Source organism: Mus musculus, chromosome 10, assembly GCF_000001635.26.
Source record: "Mus musculus strain C57BL/6J chromosome 10, GRCm38.p6 C57BL/6J".
Classification (NCBI taxonomy): domain Eukaryota; kingdom Metazoa; phylum Chordata; class Mammalia; order Rodentia; family Muridae; genus Mus; species Mus musculus.
Window position 1 is genome coordinate 18,804,046 of NC_000076.6, and position 23,131 is coordinate 18,827,176.

Consider the following 23,131-nt stretch of genomic DNA (forward strand, 5'->3'; position numbering starts at 1 on the left):
AGAACTAACGAGTACCCCCAGAGCTCCCTGGGACTAAACCACCAATCAAAGAAAACACATGGTGGGATTCATGGCTCCAGCTGCATTTGTAACAGAGGATGGCCTAGTCGGTCATCGATGGGAGGAGAGGCCCTTGGTCCTTTGAAGGTTCTATGCCCCAGTATAGGGGAATACCAGGGCCAGGAAGCAGGAGTGGGTGGGTTGGGGAACAGGGGGCGGGAGGGGATAGGGGATTTTCAGAGGGGAACTAGGAAAGAGGATAACATTTGAAATGTATTTAAAGAAAATGTCTAATAAATAATTTTAAAAAATGTTAGAGAGAGAGAGAGAGAGAGAGAGAGAGAGAGAGAGAGAGGAGGCTGTGAGCTAACCCTGCTGACAGGAGCTGCACTACTGTCTTTCTTGGACCAGAGCCTGATGGCACAGTAGCTACAGCTTCTCACAAGCACATTATTGTTCCAGAGAAGGGTCAAAAGTATGCTAGAGAGAGCGAGATTGACCAATTCAGGTCCATGCAGGAAAAGTCTATAACTGCTCAGAGAAAGGGACTGGAAGGGGGTGGAGCTTTAATGAACTGGCAACAGTATCCTGCTAGACTGAGCTAAAGGGGCAGAGTTAGCCACCATAGACACGTGTGTTGGCCAGAGGATCCAACAGATTTTCCCTGGAGCTATGGTGGAACTGAAAAGCCCCAAACTTCTAAACTGGTAAAGTATTAAGTTTGAAAACAATAATAGAGAAAAGAACCTGGGTATAAATAATCATAGAAAAGTAGTTTAAAATTGGTAAAAATTAAGTTCTAGAGATAGAATGAAATAAATTTAAAGAAGTAAGGGACATAGAGATGAGAGGCACAATGACACAGAGCTTTGGGCTCTTTATAATGCAATTTTAAGAGGTTTAAGGGTAGAAAAAAAAGAGAGATAAATGACTTAATTGGAATTGATAATTACCAATTAAGATTACTATCACATTGATAATCTTCATTTTAATCCTGATTGCCCAGATGGCTTCTGTACCTTCTAAAAAAAAAAAAAAAAAAAAAAAGCGTGTGTGTGTGTGTGTGTGTGTGTGTGTGTGTGTGTATTTAGAGATACAAGGAAAAGAGAATAATGAAAAATAGAAACAAACCTCTGAAGAAGACATTAGAAATGAGGAAGATACTAAGAGATTCAAGAAAGAGAGAAAAATGATAGAGATGTCTTATAAGAAAATTAGAAGAATATAAATAAAATTGAGGAAGATACTAAAATAGAGACAGAGAAGACTAGAACCTACAGCACTGCCTTATAAAAAGACTCCAAAAAGGCAGACTGTATCTGTTAAAAAAAAAAAACTAAAATGATTTTCCCAGCCTTACTTAATAAGGAAATTAGAAGGAGATGAGAAAAATCCACAGAGTTATCAAGAATTCAGGTGGCAACCAATAGGAAAAGGAAAAAAAAAAGATTACAAAGATTTAAGGAACTAGTAATGTCCATATGTCAAGTGACCACTTAATAACTGGGTCATGCCAAATCATATAATCCCAAAAGCTTAATGAGATTTAATGACAACTACCTTATAGCCTGTCCTTCAATTACAATGGCTGACATGGTGGAAAAAAACGAGGCTTTAATCATGGAGCAACAAAATAGGACTAGAGACATTGATACTGTCAAGGATCAGTTACTAGATGAAGGTCCATATTCTGAATTGAGAGTACAGATTACCCTTGATAATGCTGTCCTAAAACAATACCATACCATAACCTTAAATGCCTGGGATAAGGTTGAACAACATGAAAAGGATGAATCATTTACAAAGACAACACAGGTTTCAAATGAATCTTTCACTGACTCTGTAAAGATTAACTACATTGTCTCAAGTAAACGAAAGCCTAAAATGAATAAATACACAGTACCTGAAGGTCAAATAGGAAAATTAAGGACATATGTAGCTAATATGGCCATAAATCTATGGGGAGAGATCTATTGGAACAGTGAGAAACACAGGTTAGAATTCCTCCAACTTCAGAGACAGGCTGTAAACAATGAGATATTCCTAATGAAGAAATTTTTAAAAATGTTATTGAAAACAGTTATAGGCTGTCCAAGCTGTCCATAAACAGGATACAACAGAGGTAGACTCTTCAATTTTATTTGGAGTTGATAGATCATCCGCTGTTGAACCACTACAGTGGCAAATTGGTAAACCTGTTTGGATAGAACAATGGCCTATGATAAAAGAAAAGTTACAGGAACTAGAACACCTTGTCCAACCTTATGCAGAACATCGTTTCCCTGTGGGCAGTGATTAAGACAAAGATTTATAACCAGACAAAGATCTAAGCCTCAGAGTTCCTGAATTCTTAGCCTTAAACTAGATATCCCTACTAACCCCTTACCCTAAAGACACAGGGATGATCTTGGAAGTGGCATGCTGTTTTTTTTTTTTTTAACATGACATGGCCCTTTTATTTATGAACCTATAGCTACTGTGTTTACATATACATGACTTGTGGAAGATCAAACCTGTCAACATTCTAGGATGGATGGAGAAGAGATTTAAAGTACACGAAGAAAATAGGTAATTTATTTAAGTTTCCAGTGTCAGTAGAGTGGGTACAACAGTCTCTATATCACACACAATAAGTTTCAAGAAGCTGAAGAGTGATCATATGTGAAAAGGCTTAGGAAAGTAGTTGGCACATAGCAATTTTATTTTTATTTCTCTCTCTTTCTGTATGTGTGTGTGTGTGTGTGTGTGTGTATGGTGTACAAGTTTGTGCTTTTGAATCTGCATGTTTGTGTGTATAAGCAGAAGCCAGCAGTCAGCATTGGGTGGCATTGCTAAAGCAGCATCCAGAATTTTCTTTATTTCCTGATTTTTGAGGCAGTTTTCTCACTGGTCTGAAGTCACTTGATACTCACCAGTAGGCTAGATTATAGACTAGTGACAGTTAAGATCTCTATGTCCCCAGCACAGGGTTTACAATGTACAACTATATTGGGTTTTTACATGTGTTCTGGCAACCAAGTTCAGTTCTGCATGTTTGCAAAGCAAGAACATTACCAAATGAGCTAGCTCTTAACCTTTTAAAAGTGTAGATAATATAAATATCTATAAACGTGTTTGTGTATGTACGATTTCATGTATTTATATAAAGTACATGCAGGGGCAGAAAGAAATATATTGACCACCAGTTGTGCTTATCTCTGAGTAAGTGATGAAATTATTAACACGTCTGTCTTTTGATATTCAATAATAAAACAATATCAGTTTATATCATAAAAGAGACAAAGCCATACAGGTTCTTCCTACAGGCATGGGCAGGGGTCAGCCAGCCCCTGAAAACCACACCAAGCTGTTTTAGTTTTAGTAAAGGTGATGGGTTGCCTTTAGTTTCTCAACTGCTCTAAGAGATTAAGAGTGAAAGTTGGAAAGTCAGTTAGGAAGGTTACATAGGTAAAAACATCCAGGTGAGGAGTGGGTCATGACTTGCATTAAAATAGAGATAACGAACTTGGGAGAATAGCATGGATTTGAAGTTAGTTTTGCAGGTGGCAGCTAGATTTTCTGAAGGTTGAGTGTAGGATGAGTACGTTGAAGATAGCTTTTCACATAATACGAGGTAATAAGAACATTTATCTGTATGTACTAGACAGAGGAGAGTGCTACATTTTGGCTATTTCAAATATGAGACACATGAAATTCATTTCATTTGATGAAATATAGAAGGGATACTTGGTGAGGTTACAAACTTCTAAGTTTCTGCTATCAGTATCAGAGGATTACAGATAATGACAATTCAAAGAGGTTGTGGACAGAAGATGGAAGGATAGGACCAGGCCCCAGTGAACTCCACTAAGTTTTAGAACTGTGATGCCAGGAAAGAAGTTCACAAAACATGGAGGTTGCTAGGAGCAGCAGAGGCCTAAGTTTTTATATGATACTCCTTTTGTCCAACAAGTTTTTGCGTCATCCCAGATATATAGGTATACCAAATATGCATGTAATCAACACATATGGATGAAAATTCATAAAGGAGTTGATATACACATCACTTGGCATTCACATTAGTTTAACATTTAGTAAATACAAGGCAACTTTGTAACCTATAAGATGAATGTGCTTGGCTATCTTCAAACCAGGAATTTAATCTTGGCTAAATATTTGACATTGGAGAAGATAGGGCATACTCAACATTTTCAGAGTTGAAGGACATTTTGATTTTAAGTCTCTCCAAGGTGAGATCAGATAAATACACAGTACAAAAAGGCAGACAGACATATGTTTGGAGATATTTTTTAAAGATTATTAGAAATGCTATTCTAGTCACAAGCCAGAATTAATTTAAGCATCAGAATTACTTTAACCACTTTTTATAAAACTCTAGTCAGAAATGGAATCTATAATTTTTAAAAAACGTTCTACCACAGCACAAACCAAAAATATATGCCGAGGAATGAAACAGAAAATCATTAAAAGACTTTTCTTACCTGAACAATACTGGCATCAAAAGACACGCTAATGTGGAAGGAGAAAGCTCTCAAGAGGCTTCATCTCCACACAAAGAACTATAAGCAACCAAGCAATATTGAAAGCAGGAGATATAGTTTTCCCCAGGGAAGACTACACCAAGTAGCTATCTAATGCCAACTGCCAACCCTAAAAGGAAACATATAAGTACTTATACAGATTCAGCAGGTTGTACTTATGTATTTAGGAATAATATATATGTAAAACAATTAAAGAAACAGTTAACAGTTAATATGAATTTAAAAGAGAGAAAGGGGTTCTTATGAGGGTTTGGAGGTAAGAATGTGAAGGAGGAAATGATGTAATTATTGATTTTTTTAAAAAATATTTTTTAAAAGCCCCTGTTGCCATAATTAAATCACTGTTTCTACAAGGGCAGAAAACTTTGAACAGTCAAAAGCACTGTAGTTGACAGTATACAGTGGTCTCCAGCCTGAGCCTAGGGGTTTTAAGCAGCTTTAGTTGGCACTATATGGAGCGATATGATGCACTGCACATGTCATGTGTGCAAAACCAAGGCTACAGTAGTTCCCCATCAACACTGCTGAGTGCTGTTAGAATAACTCAGATTCATTATGCATTTGCCTTTAAGTTAATTTTAGGTCATGGTTGCCTATGGTTTTGTGATCTTCACAATTACATGTACTATGTAACTATGGGGTTGTGACCCACAGTCTACATAGCTGTGATGCAGAGAACAATTTCCAAAGAGAAAATGTTGACAAAAGGGTCAGTATTTTTTTCTCTGATTTCTTTCTAAAGTAATCACCTGGGGGTGACTGACTTCTCTGCTATTGATGCTTCGTTTCTGGTTTTATAACAGAGTAGCGAATGTACAGATAATCACAACAGAGCAACTGAAAATGTCATTGTGCTTATCTTCATGTTTAAGCAAAAAATTCAACTTTGTATGTTTAAAACTCACTTTTGAAAGATTCCATATGTAAGTTTACATGATGAGAATGATTAAGACTGAGTTTTTCTGCTTCTTCTATGACAGGAGTGATTTTCCAAATAAACAATTTAAAAAGCAGCTAGATCTCTGAGTTTTGGGGGAAATAGTTCCAGTTTTGTTTCTGGTTTTGTTTTTGTTTTTAATTGAAGATAGTAGAAAGAGTCCCATCCAGTTCCCCATTATTAACAACTCTGTTAATATGGTACATTTCATTCATTAGAATTACTGGTTTGTCTTACAACTAATATCAGTACATCAACATTAACTAAAGTGTACAAGCATCCATCACCTCTATTCTGCAAGACGAAGCCATAGTCATCATCCCTATTCCACGATTTTGGGGTCAGGTTATGGTTATTTTATAAATTATATATAGGTTGGCGTTTTGAGAGATAATTTGGAAATGGTCATGTTTTGGACAGGGAAGAAACTAAATAAATAGAGAGCTTAGATTGGAGATTTCTATCTTTCCTTTTCTCTTCTCTATCCTCTCTCTCTTAGGTAAGGGGAAGGGGGTTGAAAGAAAAAAAAGGCATATAGAGTAATATAAGAAATTAGGTGGATGGGAATGGATTACTAAAACTATTCTTAAATAAAACATCGTATAGTTACAATCTTATATTGGTAGAAATCTTTATATTTGATACAAAATTAAAGTTGTAATTTCTTACATTGGTATAGAATTTATATATTGTTACAGATGCTTTCATTAGGATAAATTTTTATATATTGACTACAAAATTTTAAATTAATTTTTGTTACTCTTCGATAGTCCTTCTAATAGCTACTATTACATATTGTTTAGGATGATTAAGTAATCCAAGTTAAGTGCCAAATGGTAAACTCATGGTAATGTTAGATTCTGATTTAATTATAATAAACTGTTTTCAATATTATTAAACCAGAATTAACTAAGAGTAGTCAGGGTTTAACAGTTCATATATATATATATATATATATATATATATGTGTGTGTGTGTGTGTGTGTGTGTATTCTTCAAACATATCAGAGAACCAAAATATGACATTTAAAATCATTTCATTATTTATAAACCTTTTGACTAGGAAACATCTCTGCTCCTGACATTACCCCCTCTTCCCACTTCAAAGAAGATGTTAAACATCCTTATCTCCATATAGAGTTTCTCCAATTGCAACAAGGTAGCCACTGGGCAAGAATTGTCCTAATTCATCTACAGACAAAAAACAATAACAACAACAACAACAAACTGTCCAAGAAAGGGCATAGAATGTAGAATAGTTTAGAGTTTAGCTCTTCTAAAACAATGTAAGATAGCTGTCCATAATTCCTACTTCACTTATGGTTTCTCAGATGGTTCTGGGCCAGAAGGCTAAAGACATATGCTCCAACGTTATGAGGAATATATAGGACTGTTCAGGAAGCCAGCTGTCTCTATGAATTGTTTAAGTTTTGCAAGCTATGTCTTTGTGCTTCTTACATGTTCAGGTAATATTTAATTCATTCTCAGATCTCTGATGGGGCTGAAGACTAGCTTTAGTCTCATAATCAAACAAGTTGTTTAGCATTAAAAAAGATGATCTACATTTGAAAGGATGGTTTTCAGATAGTAAATTAAAATTTACAAATTTAGCAACCTCAAATTTGCCAAATATGATGGGCTGGATGCTATAACTAAATGTCATGCCTTACAATTTAGATAATTGTTATAAGTATGGTCAATAAATATCTGAGAGAAAAGAGCCTTTTTAAATGGACAAAAGGGGGGAAATATTGTGGGTTTGGTTTAATGTGGCTTGTAACATATCAATCTAGGCCCCCAAAATTGCACATAATCTACACATCCACATGTAAGACACTGGGGAAACCCTGCTCCAGTTGGTTTTGATTCGTAAATTAAGTTGCTAGTGGCCAATGGCTGGCCAGGGAGAAAGAGGTGGGACTTTTAGGATTCCCAGGCAAGAGGCCAAGGAAGGAGGAAGAAAGGGAGAGATCTGCCATTCTCAGGAAGAGATGCTGTGCCTAAGAAGGTGTGGATTAGAGAGCATAGCGACCATGTACAAGCTGGGGTGGCCCCAAGAGGACTGCCTGACTGGGCAGCAAAGATAAAATTTAGATTTTAGTAAGTAATAACTTGGGACTATGGATAATAACTTGGATTAGCCACACAGAGGTTAGGAAGTAGCCCAGTCATTGAGCTGTTTAGCCATAGCAAAGTATAAAGGCTGTGTGTGTGTGTGTGTGTGTGTGTGTGTGTGTGTGTGTGTGTGTGTATCTCATTCAGGAATAAACCATTGTGGTGGGTAAAAGGAATGTGCTGCCACTGCTGGAATCAATTGAGTAGCATTAATTGGGTACCACTACAGAAGGCTAAATAAAGCAGGGCAAGTGGAATGCAATGGCAGAAGGGCAAGGAGCACTTGACACATGCAACTCTGCATAGCATAGTCCAGACTCCAGACATCACCAGCTCTGCAATATCTGTAGAGGTATAAGTGGAGGGACAAACTTGGAAGCTTTATAGGAACAGGACAAGGCAGGACAGGAGTGGAACCAGGCTATGGGCTCTTTGTCCTACCGTAGCTCCAATGTACATGGGATGATAGCTAATGCTAGACTATACCTTAGACATAGAAGTGTTCCACGAGAGACATGAAAAGGGGGTTATCATGATCCAATTCCCATCAGACGGTGTCATTTAAGTAATACATTAAAGACAAGACTCACGAGTGATCTGTTAGCTGAGGCCACCAGGGTTGGACTAGTGGGGATAGAGGACAGAAATGCTAGGTAGCAGAAGCATTTGAAAACTTTTAAAATCACTGGACCACAAAATGAAGTAAGGAGTGAATCAGCCTAGAGAGATGGCTCAGTAGATAAAGTGCTTGCTCTGTAAATCGGAGGGCCAGAGTTTGCATTCATAAACACATAGAAATGCTGGGCATGTCTAGTGGTTTATCTGTAATTCAGATCTCCGAGAGAAGTGACAGGGAATCTGGATACATGGTAGTCAACTACACTAACAATATTAGTGAATTCTGGTTCACCAAGACACTCTGCTGTAAGGCAGAGAGTAATCAAGAAAACCTACTGGCATAAACTAGAACAGAGGCTAATTTTCCGCTCAGTACTTGGTCTCTGGGTCCTGTGAAAGTTCACCCTTCTGTGTGAACACAACCATGCATGCATGAGGGAGAGAGATGGAGAGGGGGAGGGGGGAGGGAGAGAGAGAGATTAGACAGACAGACATGTACATGTATACTCATGTGTAGTTGGGAGGAGTAGGAAGTAGGAGCTCTTAGAAGGGACTAATCCATTTAGACTAGATTCTTCCATTTAAGAATGAGTCAGTAGCATTGTGACCACTTTTTTAAAATATAATTTTGACTACACATTTATGTGTGTGTGTGTGTGTGAGAGAGAGAGAGAGAGAGAGAGAGAGAGAGAGAAGAGGGGAGGGGAGGGGAGGAGAGAGAGAGAGAGAAGAGGGGAGGTGAGGAGGAGAGAGAGAAGAGGGGAGGTGAGGAGGAGAGAGAGAGAGAAGAGAGGAGAGGAGAGGAGAGGAGAGAGAGAGAGAGAGAGAGAGAGAGAGAGAGAGAGAGAGAAGAGGGGAGGGGAGGGGAGGAGAGAGAGAGAGAGAAGAGGGGAGGTGAGGAGGAGAAAGAGAGAAGAGAGGAGAGGAGAGGAGAGAGAGAGAGAAGAGGGGAGGGGGAGGGGAGAGAGAGAGAGAGAGAGAGAGAGAGGAGAGAGAAAGGAATAATCTTTTGGAGATTAGAGAAAAATTTGGGGTAATAAATTCTTTCCTTCCATCCTAACGGTCTAAGAAATGCAACTTGGGTCATTAGACTTGGTAGCAGGATCCTACACTGACTGAGCTTCTTGCCTGAATTTGAATTCTTTTAAGTTGACATTTGCTCTTGAGATAACGATGTCATATTGTGGCTCAAACTGTTATAAAACTCTATGTAGCCTAGTTGGTCTTGATCTCCTAACTCAGTTTCCCAATTGTTGGGATTATAGGCACAAACCACTATGATATGCTGAAATTGACTTTGTGTCTTACCCTCTAAATTGTCATCTTATTGCAGAAGCCATGCCAGGAAGACTGTGGCAAGCAAGTCAGCTTTCTAGAGATGGACCATTGTTTTACACAGCTGTGATGGGTGAGCTCTGAGAGGTATGGACCCCAGAGACTTTGCCCCAGGGTTGCTTCTTGCTATTATGCCTTTCCTGTTTCTATCACATAGCCTAATGTTTCCTGGGCAGATTTTCTGCAGAATCAATATGAAGATGTGTAGGAAGCCGCCCTCACATTTGCCATTACAAGATGGCGCTGACAGCTGTGTTCTAAGTAGTAAACATAATCTGCACACGTGCAGGGGCAGTCTTCCCGCCATGTGTTCTGCCTTTCTCGTGATGACAACTGGGCCGATGGGCTGCAGCCAATCAGGGAGTGACACGTCCTAGGCGGAGGATAATTCTCCTTAAAAGGGACGGGGTTTTGCCATTCTTTTTCTCTCTCTTGCTCTTGTTCTTCTTCTTGCTCTTGTTCTTTTTCTCACTCTTGCTTTCTTTTGCTCTCTTGCTCTCTCTTGCTCTCTTGCTTTCTTGCTCTTGTTCTTTTTCTTGCTTTTTCTCTCTCTTGCTTTCTTGTTCTTGTTCTTCTTCTTGCTCTTGTTCTCTTTCTTGCTCTTGCTCTTGTTCTTCTTCTTGCTCTTGTTCTTTTTCTTGCTCTTGCTCTCTTGCTCTCTTGCTCCTGAAGATGTAAGCAATAAAGCTTTGCCGCAGAAGATTCTGGTTTGCTGCGTCTTTCCTGGCCGGTCGCGAACGCGTGTAAGAAAGATGTACTTTCATGTAATAATGTTGTTTAGGTGAAGTGGTGATTTCATAATTCCTGATATTATGGCCAAGATTAAATACTTACAGAATGGATCTTGGACCATGCAGTCAGAAGTCTTAGTGGTGGCCTTTAAGGTGCACCATGGGAGGGATGAAAAAGTTCCAAAAACAAAAATCCCTGATGTTGACTAAGGCATTTCAGCTGGTCATAGCAACTGCCAAGGTTCCCTTGCCTCTCAAAGCCTGAGAAACTATGGGTCCCTTCCTCAAATTTAGTCAGGAAGGGACCTGGGCCTGCACAAGCTCTCACAAACCACATGACCATGTCCAAGATGCTGCCATCAAAAGGGGTACTGTGATATTGACTGCCCTCATGTTCCTTGAGAGATGAACATTAGACCCAGATTGCCCTCTGGTCAATCTTAGGACTGCCCATGGGTAACTGAGGGGATCTGGGATCCCTTGGCCTGACTACCACCATCTCTATGATAGGGAGCCTCAGGTCGTCATCAAGATATCAAGATTCCTTCTGTATACTATAGTCCTGGTGGATTTTTAGGGATCCATCTCCCCTTCTCATTCTCCTATTGTCAGGGTAGGGGAGAGCCTTACGAACCCTACCAAACCCCATTGCCTAGTTGTATCTTTAGAGATATCCCCCTTACCTGCTCCTTCCTACTGGTATCAACCTGCCCCATCTCCTTACTGGGGAAGGACCTCTTAGCCAAAGTGAGAGCCTCTATTTCCTTTGCTCTCAACATCTACTTAACCCCAGACTCTCTAGCCTTCCCCTCCCCCCTCCTCCTCCAAATCACACAATCCAACACACCCTTTCTTTACTGGCTTCCCAAGTAAAGGACATTTACTCTAAAGCCAAACCTCATGCCCTCTCATTATCCAGCAACAAAGCTCATTCCTGTCCAGGGCAAAAAGTAAGCTATCACCTGCTCACCTGGTACTGGTTGTTTAGAAAGTTTTGTCTGTCTGTTTTGTGGATGCAGATAGGTCTGTTTTCTGTTGTGCCCATAAGTCTTGTGGCAAACATGGGGTCAGGATGGAAATAGGTCAGACTCAGTTGAGCATGAACGTTGGTAGCCACTGCACGTTTATTTCAGAGGACTGGTCTGTTTTGAGCCTGTGAGCTTTATGTGTTCTGTGCTTATTGGTTTTGGTTTTGTTTTCTATGCAGCTGCCAGTCTCCACTACTAGAGCCATTTGCCAGAGCTGCTTTGATGGCCAGGGCTCAGAATTCATCTATGGAATTCCTGGATTCAGTTTAGCAGGGACTCAGATGTCTTTTGAGTGTGGATAATACTTAGGTTGTGTTTTACTGCTCTGTTTTACTGGAAAACTGCCTCTGGGATTGGATTACGACTCCCCTTCATTAAGATCCAAGAACGTATGTTTAAAAGTTTTCTCCAACATCTCTGTTCTGTGTTAGGAGGGCCAACTAACTGTGTCAGAGAAAGGAGAGCAAAAGAAGACAAAAGGATTAAAAGGAACTTGCTTTGCAGTGATTGCTCTTGGCAATAAGTCCCGAGAATAATAACTCTCTGATAAATGGTTAGATGGGAAATGTGAAAGCTTAAGTAAGTTCTAAGAAAGTGTTTGAGGATGTGAAAACTAGTATTTTAAGGAATGTAAAGATGCATTTTGTAGAGGTGTAAGAAGGTAATCTAAAGTAGTAAAAATGTCTCAGATTTCTTTCAATATTTTAAAGGTTCAGAGTTTTAATATTGATCAATGGCGTTCTGATAAGCTGATAAAGCTATTATCAGTGACAAGCTTAAGATTTCAAATTTCCTTTGGTTGTCTTCAAGTATCTACAATTAAAGGTGCTTCTCATTGTGCCAAAATAAAAACATCTCTGACCAATCTGTATGTATGGCTCTGAGACAGTGGAAAAATGCCAGTGATTTTTAACCCAAAGCTTTTGTTATGGATAAACCCTCTTTAGCTGCTTTTCCTACAGTGTGGATTTCAGTACAGATTACAAACAGTGGTAATACTAATATATATAAAACCTCTATCTCTTATTTTAAACAAAAAAGTTCATGTAAGTTTCAGGGAGTCATAAGACTTTGATCTACCTCTCACAGTTCAAATGGACTCCAGATAAGAACAGGCTAACTTTCCATACCTGACTATTCTTGAAGGTAACATCTCTTTCTCCCTTGGTCTTGGGTACCCTCCTCTCCCTCAACTATCAGGACAGTATGCCTGAAAGTTCCAAATTTATGATTTTCCTTTAAGTTCCTAAACCTTAACTTCTGTCCCTAGTCTTTAGCTGTCTCAGCAGATTTCCACTCCGCTGACAGGCACCATCTGGGAATCAGCTGTGCACTATGCACCGTTCCAAGTGGCTGTGAGCCCTGGACTTGTTGAAAGCTGATGAGAGCCAGTCCAGCTCATGTGATTGTTCCCTGTCTCTTCAGCTGGGTCCGTGAACCAGATCTGGTTTCTGATGAATAAACCAGTGTTTAAATTCCCTCCTGGCCTTTGATTAGCATTCCAGTCTGCCTAGACCCTCACAATGAAATTTCAGCAGGAAGTTGTTATAGAAGAGAGCACATCACGGCTTATCCTCTACAAAAGTCTGGAGTTTTAAGTCGAAAAGGACAAAATGGCTACCTGTAATGCTTATTACAACACCAGACAAGGTACCTGTTAAAATTAAGTAGACCCAAATTTATCAACCGCTGAAATAGTTCTACAATATGACAGAACACTCAAATTGCTCTATCCAATACAAGGGGGTTATTGTGTGGCTTTAAGAAAAATGCTTGTTTCGGTGCAAACCACTTGAAAGACAAAATCAAGTGGATTTTGAGGATTATTAGATTTACTAACAGCAGAGAAGGGTGGCCTTTGCCTCTTCCTCAAAGAGGAATGTTGTATCTAATATGTCAACCAATCAGATATAATAAAAGACAAAATCTGCCAACTCCAAACAGGTCTCTGAAATACCCAAGGAACAGCTCAAAGCCTCTGGCCAGTGGGCCCTTGACAGTCCTGTTGCCCTTCATAACCTCCCCTCTCCTTTCCCTCATCCTATTAGTTACACTCTTCCCTATAAACTTCTTGTCTAGATGTTTTTCAACAGAAGATCCAAAAGATTTCTAACTAGATATTTATTAATCAGTTGTTATTACAGGATTATCAGCCCCTAACTACAGTAGCAGAGGCCTACAACCCCTGATATGAAGATCAAGCTTGTCTCAAGGACTTCAATGCCCCAGACAGCAGGAAGTTGCATAGTGATATCATCACCCCTCTCCTAAACAAAACAGAGAGGAATGTAGAGTAAATGGGCCAGGAAAGACCCCCCTGACCCTGACTTGACCCTGAGACTAGGGCAAGGAAAAAATACTCTGACCCTGAGTTGACCTTAAGCACATGGGCCAAGAGACCACCACCTCATCCCCGACTTGACCCCAAGCCCCAGACAGAGGCCAAAGCGAAAACACTCTGCCTCTAGTTTGACCCAAAGCTCTGAGACTTGGAAATCCCTGATCCTGTAGTGGCCAATGTTTCCTATTGGCTCACTTGGCGTGCTCCACAAACCCTATAAAAGTCTTCCATTCAGTCCAGCCCTCTGCTGTCTCTCCCCGTACAGAGACTGCAGCCATTCTGTTCTCCCCAGTGAAATTCTTATGTGTGCTTTGTTAACTGGTGGTGTGACCTTGTGGTATTCCTTAGCTCGCAATAGCCAAGATGACCTTGCTTTGGAGAAACCTTTACACTAAGCCCTCCAATATCAATTATCAATCAAGAAAATGCACCAAATGTACAATAGACTTGCCCACAGGACAATCTGTTGGGAAGTATTTTCTCAAATGAAGTTCCATCTTCCGAATTACTCTAGCTTATGTCAAGTTGACATAAAAATAGCCAACACAAAAGGAACACACACATAGTCACAGTATTGCTAGGTAGGAAAAGAACTAAGAGCTGGTTATATTGTGTAAGAATGCACAGTCAGCAGCAGAGAACCCGACTTTCAATCCTGTCTTTGCTACTCCCTAGCTGTGCAACACTGGGTAAGTTACTTAACTGAGATCCTCATAACTCCTTATCTGCCAGGTGGTAAGAACAGGACTATTTGCTTCACAGGATTCTGGTTAAGAGAAATGAGACCATTCAAGGAATAGGGTCAGGTAAACAGAAAATGCTTGCTCCGTTGGAATTAAATAAAAGTATATTTCACAAAAGCCTAAATAAGCAGTTTGTTAGAAGGGCAGGTTTTAACTTTGCTTTTGTAAGTTCTTGAGTGACATTAAGCCAGGATCAGATACTTTGAAATTTTAACTTCAGAACAAGAAACCATCCAATGGAATTAATCGGTTGCAACTGTCAATGCAGAAATACTCAAAGCTTGAAACCTGGGAATGTTGAAGTTTGTTTCCAGAAATAGTCCTTGGAAAAAGTCTAGAAGAGCCCAGTGGAATTTTGCCCAGTCATTGATGATGCTCAGTCTGTGGAGGAAGCCTTTCACAGTGAAATCACCTGCGGATGAAACAAGGCTATGAAGACAATCCAAGAAAAACAAAAATCAACACAACAAGATCCATTTGCAAACATATTTTAGGAAGCAGCTTACACAACATCTATTGAAAAACAAAACAAAACCCACAACAAACCTGTTTTATCCAATATAAAAAACCATGTGAAAGGAATCAGCCTTCTACAAGGAAGACTCGCTCAGGGCCAAATCTTCAGTAGCCATGAAAGGCAGTGGAAGAGTAGCATGCCATTGGATGCTGAGGGTTGACTTGACAGGTCCAGCAAAAGGATGCCCCAGGGCCCTGTGCTGCTTATTACAGTGACAATCCCAAGCTTCTGCAAGTCAGCAAATATTTACTTATTTAAAATACACATCCATATGCTACATAGGACTTAAGTAGATATAAGTGAAGGGCTTTCACAAATGAGTGATTTGCTACAACTGCTAACTGAACAGTCACTCTAACAAGAGACTATTTTGTGTGTGTATGGGTGCGTGTGCACATGCATGTATGCACACGCATGTACACGGTATTGAGGGCTAAACTCCAAGCTTCATATTTACTGGAAAAATGCCATAACAAGCTATATGCTAGCCTACTTTTTACTTTTTGGCTTCAAGCAGAATCTTTGTAAGGTGCTTAGGTCAGCCTTCAACTCACTCTAGCACTTGTAGGCCTTAAACTTGCAATCCTCCTGTCTCAGCCTTCCCAACATCTAGGATTATAGGCCTGTACCCCTAGGCCTGCCCCGGTTTGAATCTTTGTAAGGTTGAATTATAAGTGGTTGTATACATTGGATTTACCAGAATGGAGAAGAGCCATTTTATAAACACCTAAAATTGTTCTAGGGCAAGTGTCATAACAGTATGCAGAAAACAGCTCACTACAAAGAGAAAACTGCAGAATTTGAAAGATCATATTAACTTGTTTAAATTTTCTGGCTCTGTCATAGAAACTCTGGTGGTTTTATTTGGTGCTTTTGATATTTACTGTATCAAAAGTGATTCTTGAAGGGATACAGATGCAATAGGAACTGTCCATTACTGGGCACTTGAAATTACTTGGCCAATATTTTAAAATTTCATTTAAAAGAAGTATCTTCCAAAGTTCTGTATATCAACCTTACTCAGTGGTCTTCCATCTAGAAGTGGGACATAGAAGTGAGAAAGGGAAATGATATTTATGTCACTTAAGAACTTTGGTACAAGAATATGAAAAGCTTATGTTAAGTGACAATACAATTGTTTAATCAGAAAGACACAAGACAAATGTGACTTCATGTTCCTGCCAGAAACCAAATCTTTATGAGAGATCTTGAGTTCATGGGGAGGAAGATAAGTGTGTGAGAACATAATTATAGGTTTGTCATCTTCCTGATCCTGTCTCTCTTCTGAAAATCACAAGGCTTTGGTAACCTCATCGTGGGTGTTTATGTCATCCTTGATTGTGTCCATTTGGACACTTCCTTCCTTTCTTGTATTTTGTAACACACACTGATATTTTCCTTTTTCATTTTCCTGGGAAGATAAATACTAGTCCTAATCAAATGGATAAAGCTGTATCGCTATGATTTGATAGGCACAGGATGCGTTGATTAAGTTAATTAAAAAGTCATGCCCTGAAAAGAAAAATAAAACAACCACAACATCTTTAGCCATTTTAATTTTCTAGTGTTCAAAGCCCATACTTCACTGGAAAGCACTTCTTTCTGCTTCTGTAGTATTTCAGAACTAGAGTCCAATCCACTCAAAGAAGCTCACTCTTGCTTCCTAGGAATTTGCTGTATGTCCCCCAACAGAAACACTGATATTGTCAAGAGCTAAGCTAAGAAACATTTACCCATCTTACAATGGCCTGAGTGAATCTACTGAAGACCACCACAAAAAAAGAGAGACAGCAATGAAGAGCTTCTATATTAGGTCAAAGAAGCAAAACTGATTAAAAGGTTAACAGGCCAATATAATAGGAATTCTAATCATGGCATGTAACAGGGATAAGTGAAATTTTATTATAAGAGAAGCATGATAAACAATAGGACTTGAACAGCCATACCATGGGAGCTTCCGTTTAGCTTCATAAGATGTGTGAAGACAACAGAGTGTCTCTATTGCTAGACATGTCACCCTGTGGTCTGAAGGGTACATTTCACCGCTGAAGGCCATAGCGCTAAACACCATATTCAGCAAGCACCATTACAGTCTAGGGCTTGTCCAGAAAAGAACGGGAACACTGACAAAGAACCAAGTGAGGCATCAGCAGAATTTCCTCAGCAAACCGGAGACGTGCTCAGCATGAGCTCAGAAAAACAGGTCCATCTCCATCCAAAGTAAGCAGCCTTTACACCAAGCTTGATGGACTCAAGATGATTAAAAAAAAAAAAAAGAATTTTATGCTGAGAATGATGGTTTTTAACAATAGACCCTTCCAAAGGAGAAGTATTCTCAGAAGCATCAAACAAGATTCTCATAGTCATTTGTCAAGTGTATATTGGAATCCCATGTGACCAACACAAGGTGCACCTTGACACCCCTGTATATGTTGGCCCTGTATTGTGTAAGAAAGCAAGAAGCTGAGAAAGCCATGGGAACCAGGTCACTAGGCAGCAGCCTTCCCTGGTCGCTGTCAGTTCCTGCTTGAGTTTGTGCCTGAACTTCTCTTGATGGTGGATTATAGCTTGTAGGCTACATAAACACCTTCCTCTTCAAGTTAGTTTTGGTCATTTCTTTTTAATCACAGCAACAAAAAATAACTAGAACCCAAAGTAGTATGACTTTCCCCTGTCAGTGACTGCACCATTGTGAGAAAGCCATCGAGCTTCCTCAGGCTTCAATCTACTTGTCTGTATGTAAGATAAGACAGTCATTCCCTGTAAGGACAATGTGCAATCCTTACAATCACATAAAAGACTCAGGAAATTATAGGCACATGTATTATTATAACTTTCTGTGTGGAAAAGTAGCATATTTATGGAAGTATCTTCTCAATATTAATGTTCATGTTTTTGACAGTTATTGCTTCTATAACCATAACAAATCTAAGATGTAGACTAAAAATTTATGTGTGTGTTTAGTGAACATGTGTTTATGTGTATGTACATACATGTGTAGCCAGATATATATGGAAGTTTGAGGTTGAAATAAGGTGCCATCCTCAACCTCTTCACTCTACTTTCTGAGATTCTCTCCTTGAACTCCGAGTTAATGGAAGGCTCTGCTGGGCTCCGCTGGCTAGTTAGTGAGCTCAGGCAGTCCTTCCCTCCCTCCCTCCAGCACTAGAGTTAAGAACAGATAGTGGCATGCTGTCTCACTCTCTTCACCTAAGATGCTCGCATCTAAACTAAGAGCCTTACTGCTTGGGAAGGAGCACTTCCCCAATGAGTCATTCCCCCAGCACACCAAAGCATTTTTCATATGATAATTATATTGAAATTCAGCATGATATATAATGTGTGTGTGCATGTGTGTGAAAACCCTTTTTATAACAACTGCCTCCTGTTGTGGATTGTTGTTTGTGGTTTTTGCTCCCTCAAGAGGGGTACATGTACTTGGGTGAGATCCTTTGAAATCTTAATTGGTCAAATGAGGCTGGAGCTAGGGCGAGGGCAAGGGTGAGTGCAAGAGCAAGAGAAAGGGAGGGAGGGAGGGAGGGAGAGAGAGAGAGAGAGAGAGAGAGAGAGAGAGAGAGAGAGAGAGAGAGAGGGAGACAGAGAGAGAGAGACAAAAAATGGAGGACTGAAGAAGATGGAAGAAGAAAAAGATGAGCTGGGGTCACATGGCCTGAAGTTGCCGCAGGAAGCTAGGCATTTCGTAGGTGGACATTAGAGCAGTGTAGGGTACATTTGCTCAATCTAGCTGTGCAGCTTGTATTTGTATCAATTAGGTTTTGTGTTCTTGGTGTGGCCATTTTGGGGTTGGAGATTTACTGTTATAAATCTGGATGATATATTACAAGTCTCTAGTGTTACCATTTGGCAGGGTTAAGGGAACCTGAGTGGGGTAGCTGGCTTTCTGCAGGCTATCTACAGGGGATGGATGGCCTGGAAAGTGTGAATGGCTTGGCAGCAAGCTGGCCATAGGTGTTGGTGAGACTGCTATTGCTGGTGCCTCATTGGATTTAGCGTGGATCAATTTTTAAAACTACACGATACAGCCTCCCTATTATAAAAAACAAAAGTTCGCTCAGGTTTAACTTGCATGTTTGTCAATTGTTCAACAGTCCCTTTGCTTTCCGGCAGAGTAAAACTAGTCATCTGTAAACTATTGACTAAAATCCAGTCTTTATGACCATGGCAAGAATGAATAACTACATTATCTAAAAAACTTAGCAACACCCAGCTACCAGTCACATAGAACATGTGTTCCTTATAAATATGTCTTCCTCTTTCAAAATTATTGTCACATCTTGCATCTTTGGGGAACTATTATTCTGAGTACTTTACAGTTTTGTTTTATTTTGTGAGGGTATATAGGCCATACTTGCATGAAATTTTAAGGGAATTTAAGGGATTAAGGGAATAGCAGCCACAGGGAGGTTTGAAAAAGAGGTAGAAAATTAGCAGATGGCTGGTTTTTGAATTCCAAGCACAGCCTTTCTGAATCTTATAAATTTGGGAAGAGGTCCTGATCCAAGAGCACAAATGAGAATGTTCTCCCAATTGGCTTGCTACTGACACTGTTTGAAAAGTCTAGCAAACGTGGCCTTGTTGGAGGAGGATTTGTCACTGGTGATAAGACTTTGAGGTTTCAAAACCATTTGCCAGCCCAACTTTGCCCTCTCTGCTTCCTGCTTGCAGTTAGAGATGTGAGCCCTCAGCTCTGAACTTCAGACTTGGGCTGCCATATCTGCCACTTGCTGCCATGTTGTCCCCCAATTATGAATCCTAACACTATGGACCCATAAGCCTCCCAAAATAAGTTGCCTTGACTATGGTGTTTCATCACAGCTGTAAAAGAGTAAGTAATACACTAATGTAATAACGTTTCCTGTTTATGAACAAAAGGGCTTATATTCATAAACCTAGGCATTATATACAAGAACGAGTAGCTTTCCCACACTGACAGGGAATCAAGCTTGTGATAAGGTTATTTCCTGATAAGCTACAGGCAAAGACATTCAGATCAAGGCTAGAGGTGACCCATCACTCCTTCAGCAATGGCCCTAAGACTTCCTGCAGAGCCAGGGTATCGTCCCCAGCTTCTCAGCTGGGCACTCGAGCACCACTCCTATGCTCATCCATCCAGGGAATATGGTCTTCTGCCACTCTAACCACCCTGGATCACATCACCTGGCCCATTAGTGCCTTCTGCAAGGATACTACTTATCCAGGCCACATCCCAACATCTCTTTCTGCCCCTCTCCCAATCCACTCAACTCCAAAACTCAAAATAGATTTCTACTTTAAACCAATTCCCTGTCTTAAAGTGCAATACCCTCCTGGGGCACCCTCAGTATTTTATGATTCTAAATAACTCAACACCTACAAACATGAGATTGGTTGAGACAGAGTGAGCTCATGGTCATGGAAAGTGTTCATCAGCACAGAAGACCAGCACTTCCACCTGACAGAAATCAATTTCATATCTTTCATTCTAAAATAGTGCAAAAATTCAAGTCTATCTCTTAGCACATGTTCTGGAGAAAATACCAACTTGCTCTAAATGTCAACACAAACTATCTCCTAGAAGAGATGCTAATAACAAGCAAATAAGCTCTTCCAGGTTCCAGGTGGTAGGGTGCGTAAGATAACGAGTAGGTGAGCAGGTAGTGTGGGTCTGGGGAACCTGCCTGGAATTCTGGGACAGACTCCATGTGGAGACAGGCAGGTTGGTGCGTAGGATGACTGACTGGTAGGCAGTTAAGTGGAGTGGATCTGGAGAATCTTCCTAGAGTTTCAGGTTAGACTCCAGATGGTACCTATTAGCCAGGTAGGTAGGGTTACTTATGGGTGGGTTACTACATGGCCTGTGAGCCATGTCTGGAATTCTGGGTCAGACTCTTCATGATGGCAGGTGCACGATGACTGATAGGTGTGTTGGATGATTTTGGCAGGCCCTATCTAGAGTTTAGGATTTGACTCAACACAGTGTCAAGTGGTGTGGCTGGTAGAATAATTGATAGGCAGGCAGGCCCTGGAAGATCTACCCCTAGAATTTTGGATTAGATTCCACCATGGTGCTAGGCAGCACATTGTGAAAGGTGACTGATAGGCAGGTGGGTGGAACTGGTCTCTAAATAATTCTTATACAATGACAAGTAAAATCCACCCATGTATTATTCCAACCTTGGTACTTAAATTTCCCTTACTGAAGAAAAAGAAAAGTCTCTTAAGAGTACCAAATTCATATTCAACCTCTAGAACTGAGCCTAGTCCAAAGCCCTGTGCTACCACCAAGCTTGGTGAGTCTTCCTGACCCTGCCTGCACCCTCCCTAATCCCCAGACCTACCCATGAGTCTCACAACCACAGTGCCAGTGGCCTTACCTAACAGGCCTTTCTGAACCTTTCCCAACCTTCAGGCTTAGGCCTATTGGCACATCATGTTTGCCAGTCCAGCCTGCTGTTTTACATCAGATGTATAACCAATGAAAGAAGTCCACATGCCCAGGTCTTGATGTAACTGACAATATAAAAAGTCAAGACAACAAGCCCAGGCCCCCCTAAATCCACCAGTGCTATAAAAATATTCTGTAATGAGAATTACCTAGATGAACTCCAGGACACAGAACTTAAAAGAACACTCATGAATTTCAGCAACGAATTCAATGACACAAAGAGACATCTCTGCATACTTAAAAGAGAATAAATGCTTGAGAACTGCCCTAGAAAAAACAAACTTAAGACGGAATGAAACGAGGAAGACAAGCCAGGATTTGGAAACCAAGATAAATGATAATGAGAAGTCAAGCTGAAATAAAGATAGTACTGAACCACTCAACAACCCAAGTAGAAAACTCTTGGAAAAGTAGAATGGATCAAACAGGCGATAGAATATTAGGAGCCAAAGATAAGAGGAGGACTTAGACCATACACGTCAAAAGTATGAAGTTTGAAAAATATCCAGTAAAGAACATGAAGGGACCTTGGGGCACAGTTTCAAGGTCAAACCTCAAAATTATAGGCATAGACAAAAGAGGCAAATCGTCCATCAGTGGTGGAGACCAGATCTTCAATCAGATCTATAATCAATCCCAGCCCTCTGGAAGCTGTAGCAAGATGGTTATGTTGTAAGTGTTTTGGGATGAAGGGCATTTATTTATCTAGGGGATCTATAGGGTTCATCCCATGAGATAAAGAAAAGACTGGATATCTGGGAAAATCAGAAGTCCAAAATTCTACTGTCAAGAAGCAACAGTGGCAGTTGCTGAGAAAGCGAAGCAGAAAAACCCAGCAGAGCCAGAAGAGAAAGAAAACCACAAAGGTTTTGAGAGCAGACAGTTGCACTCATGGAAATGAGGAAGTCCCAGAGCTGAGGGTCCATCCTGGAGTCTGGCTCTGCTGTTGGACAGTTCATAGGATCTCCAGGCCCTACCTCCTCTAGACTCCTTTCCCCTTCTATTTGATTGGTCCTGCCCATGCCAGCCATTAGCAATTTGTATCAGGTACAATGTTCTGGTTCGTGGAAGGGGAAATACTACCCTAGGAGCAAAAAACAACTCCTCTTAAAGGGGCCTATCCCTGTGTTTCTGGTTGGCCTAAGTTTCCCTGACTCTTCTTCAATCACAAGTTCAAGGTCAGCCTGCCCTACATAAATTGTTGAAGAAACAAAAAACCAAAACAACAACAACAACAAAAACCCGCCAAAAAAAAACCCCAAAAAACAAACAAACAAAAAAAAAAAAAAACAAAATACAATAACCAAACCAAACCCAAACCCAAAACCAGACAAACAAAAACCTCCAACAATAGAACTATCCTATGATCCAGGAATTTTTCTTCTGAGAATGTCTCAAAAGAGTGTTGGGACATGAACAGATCATTAAATGACCACAGATACAGCATTATTCACAGCAAGTCCCAGTGTAAAAGCAACTCAGTGACCACGGACAGAAGAATGGGAACTGTGGTGTATCTATCCCACAGAGGATTAGTCAGATGTAACAAAGGGAGGAAATAATAAAGCATAGACCTGTATGACGCTCATGGGGGAGGGTGGTCATCTAGTCATCCAGGGTAGCATTGAGTTCATTCTGTGGGGCTGACAAAGTATTGTACATCTTGGAAAGAAGAGGCACGTGCGCGCGCATGAGCGCGCGCACACGCACACACACACACACACACAGAGAGAGAGAGAGTGTGCATGAGCAACAGGAGAGTGAGGGGAGGGTGGAGAGA

General features: G+C 40.3%; 2 long non-coding RNA genes across 4 annotated transcripts in view; one reads left to right on the forward strand and one right to left on the reverse strand.

Annotated features, from left to right (window-relative positions):
• Positions 1–23,131, forward strand: part of Gm32926 (predicted gene, 32926) — a 94,527-nt gene that overhangs the window by 60,575 nt on the left and 10,821 nt on the right. The window lies entirely within an intron of this gene.
• 4930444F02Rik (RIKEN cDNA 4930444F02 gene) overlaps positions 1–23,131 on the reverse strand; it is a 34,632-nt gene that overhangs the window by 6,747 nt on the left and 4,754 nt on the right. For 2 of the 3 annotated variants that reach the window (NR_038035.1, NR_038034.1), the window contains exon 2: positions 14,678–14,801. The exons of the other annotated variant lie outside the window; for it this stretch is intronic. This is a non-coding gene — a long non-coding RNA (RIKEN cDNA 4930444F02 gene). The remainder of the gene's footprint in view (positions 1–14,677; positions 14,802–23,131) is intronic. 3 annotated transcript variants of the gene reach the window in all.